Consider the following 3776-nt stretch of genomic DNA (forward strand, 5'->3'; position numbering starts at 1 on the left):
AATGGTGACTCCAAATTTGATGAAAATTCACAGAATACTAGTAATCATATGGTTATCCTTGTGTCAAAATTTCATCAAATCCTGGACACTTTTTTTGGTTCATTTTTTGGCAGCTGGATCATTAGCAAAGAACATATCTTTGGTTATGTGCATGCCGATCACCATTGATTTTCCTTTTGCCGATACGTTAAGTCGTAATGCTATGAACAACAGCCGAGAAGCAATATGGACAATGGTGCAAACACCACAAAAATGAACAGAAGGAATCTTCACGCTAAACACATAAGACATTGTAGGCATTCTATACATGGACTAAGCCATATTTACCAGCAAGACAAGGACCATGGCAGCATGAACCATACTCAAGAATACAAGATAAGTTCAGCTACCAACATAAAAAATGATCATGCCTCCAGACTCGAGCATCTCAGACTGATTTGAAGTGAGACATAAATGCAGCTATCATACCATCTTCACAAACCACATGCAAAGCATAAAAATAATGTATCCATGTCTAGTGTCTTGCACAATTAAAACCCAAGTACACTTGGGTTGTGCCCTGAAGTAGTACGAAAAAAAGACACTGATACATGAGCAAATGCAAATGATGGTTCAATGTAATCCTCTCCATGGCAAACCCACTTAGTGTAACCTTGAAGAATACCATCACATCTCCAGTGAGTCTTCACTCCATCATAACTCTGCATAGCTTTATTTCGGCAATTTACACAAGGACAAAGAATTCTATCACCAGCCGGAACATCACGGAATGCAAAAGACAGAAATTGCTCGACACCATCTTTGTAAGCAGCACTAGCTCTTGGTTGACTCATCCAACCTCGATCCATCGCCCTTTGATATGCCTAAGTAATGAAAAAAAATATGTCAGTGTATAATTTTACATGTATTATTTAAGAGATGAAAGATGATTTAAATCTCTTTGTAAGAAAAGCATGTAATACATAGATATTTTAGTTGAATGATTGGATCCAAATATATTTCATTAACCTTGCACTAAAAAACTTCAAAATAAATGTGGCATTGGTAGGTTTAACTAGTATGCAAAGGCGCCATTCAGTTCAATACAGTTGCACATATGCTGCCATCTTTCTCCCCCTAATCCCAACTCTGGATACATCGAAAGGAAACACACACCACATGAAGAAACAAAAATATAAAACAGGACACATGATTGATATTATCTATGCAAGTCCTTCAATTATCTAGAAAAACTTTTTCTTTCTAATCGTTGTAGGGACTTATTTCCTTCTGCAACTACTAAGATTGTTGGACTATCTAAGTATCCAAAATGAGCATAAAAACCATATTATAGGGTGCTTTAATAAACAACTATGTTAACTTCACTGCTTTATATCATCATGTTATTTATGATCTTGTGAGCATCTCAGATAAGCACCATATACAAAAATCAAGGTACAATAGAAGATAAAAAAGGCCAATGATCACAAAATTCTTAATTATACAACAAAATTGATAAAAAGATGCCAAAAACTTCAAAAAACAGTATGGGGGTACAACAGAGTTACTTTCTCGATTGAGATTGAAGGCGGGTTGTTTGAAATCAAAGGCGGTGGTCCAATCTATGGTTGTTCGAATTTCTGGAGTTCATTCAGACTAACTGAAACACCGGGTGTACACACTTCCGTTGAGGGCACCAATGAAATATATCTTCCCCTTCTATTTCTACAAGATCAAATGAAATTGATATTAAAATGTGCTCCCTTTCAAATCAACAATACATTATACATATACACAGTCCCTTGCATATACGCTACTCCCTCCGTCCCATAATATAAGACGTTTTTGGAGTTCAAATTAAACTGCAAAAACGTCTTACATTATGGGACAGAGGTAGTAGTACACAGTTTTTCAGTCCAAATTCAATTTAATTTTCATCATACACTGATCAACAGAACAAAAGGGGGCAGGCAGAGCTTTCTTAGGAAATTACCTGTGTCCCAGCTAGCTTGCTATTTGTTCACGGGAAGTCCTGGGTGGCAGAGTCCGGCCGAGCAGGCGAGCACCACCGGGAGAGGTTGGAGTAGACCGCCAGAGCCGGCGCGGGGGGCTGGCTGGAGCAGGCGAGGAGCACCACGTCCCTGGCGACTAGGCAGAGGGCCAGGGGCGGCCGGGGAGCGCCGAAGTAGAGGGGCCGGTGGCAGTTCTTGCGGAGGGCGTTCACCGGTGGCGGGCGGCGGCGCACTGGCAGGACCATAGTATGAGGCACGAGCTGGAGTTGGTCGCTGGAGGTGGTGGAGATTAGCTACGAGGAGGCGCAGGGCTGGATGAGGAACCAGTACGGCGCGCCATAGATGGGCAACTCAGGACGTGGCGACGGATAAGGAGGAGTCAAGGAGCTGGAGTTCGGTTCGTGGGCTCCTTTACTGCACAAACGGGCCAGGTAATTTCCAATTTCTACACATTCTTTACATGGTTTTATTAATTTATTTGTTAAACTCCTTTTTTATCCTATAAAACGTCTCAAATATCGTCTCTGCCTATTTACACATGTAAAAACTAATAAATAGGATATACCTCAAAAATAAGATTCCTGACATTGTATTTTTCGTCTCAAGAAGCGTGTCTACACACTATATGTTTCCTAGTATAGCGATGAATATAAAAATGTCTTAGAAAAAGCGTGCTTACTGACATGTTTTGTTGTAGTGAGAAGCTCTTGGTCATTGAGAACACGAGATCGCTTCTTGGGCCGTTGGGCAATGGTGCTTTCAGTGGCTTCAGTAAGGGCACGATGAGGTGCACATGTAGTACCAGCCAGAGGATAAACACGAGTGACTGCTTGAACTCCTTCAATGTTTTGAGAGAAGCTTTGATTCTCAGCATTTTGAAGACTAAGGGTCTCCTTGGCAGGCTCTGGATAGATGGCTTCAACTGACATATTGACGTCAGGCAGAAAGATCCAATAATTGCGAGCAGAGGGCTGATAGGTGACAGCTGAGTGTAGTTTGATCAGCCGCATAATCCATGGAGCGTAAAACTTCAAGCCAAAAATGTCAGATCCTGATGCAGCAAGCTGGCGAATGAAGAAATCTTGTGCATTGAAGCTTTTGCCATGAAGAATATGAAAGACCAAAGTCTTCATTGCGCCTTCTAGCTTGGCATGTGGAGAATGTCCTTTGATGGGCCAGAGAGTTCGCCTTATGATGTGATAGATAGTACGTGGCAGATCCCAAGTCTTCGGATCCTTGTTGAAGCCACGGATATGAAGAGTGGCATAGAATTGGAGCAGAAGTTCTTCATTCCAGTGCTCCTTATCAGTGACGAACTGCAGCAAGCCAGACTCTCTGAAGCAATCCAGAGCTTCTTCCCAACAGGGCAGACCAGTTATGGCTTCAGTGTCAAGACGCATATGTGGGAAAATGCGACCTTGATTGTACAGAATGCATGAGAAATAACTGCGCACTGATAACTCCAGAACCGATCAGAAGATATTCTTGCCTTGGTGTAGGGGTTCTTGGCGCTATCAAAGAAGGTGTTGTGTGCCTTGAAGCCATTGATATTGAACGATCCGGGTGCAGATGCAGTGCCTGGAAACCTGGGCAACCTTGGTATTGGCTTCTGAACCTGAGGCCTATGCTCAACGTGATAGTCAAACTGAGGACCAGCAGCAGGCGGAGGAGTCAGAAAAGGCCATTTGACAGTGACAAGTTGGCCATAGTTGAATGCTTGCTCGATAGTGTGTGGCCTTGGTGGTGGAACAGGAGCAGTGGCATCAACAGAGACGTCAGGCTGCA

The 3776-nt window shown here is 42.5% G+C and overlaps 1 long non-coding RNA gene across 1 annotated transcript; it reads right to left on the reverse strand.

Annotated features, from left to right (window-relative positions):
• Window positions 1-443: 443 nt before the first annotated feature.
• Window positions 444-2366, reverse strand: LOC125533874 (uncharacterized). The gene is made up of 3 exons (XR_015615203.1): window positions 1973-2366; window positions 1548-1704; window positions 444-863 (listed from the first exon to the last, which is right to left on the reverse strand). It is a non-coding gene; the product is annotated as an uncharacterized LOC125533874 (long non-coding RNA).
• Window positions 2367-3776: the final 1410 nt, after the last annotated feature.

The sequence above is a fragment of the Triticum urartu genome, chromosome 2A (assembly GCF_056163025.1).
Source record: "Triticum urartu cultivar PI428250 chromosome 2A, HENAU_Tu73, whole genome shotgun sequence".
Classification (NCBI taxonomy): domain Eukaryota; kingdom Viridiplantae; phylum Streptophyta; class Magnoliopsida; order Poales; family Poaceae; genus Triticum; species Triticum urartu.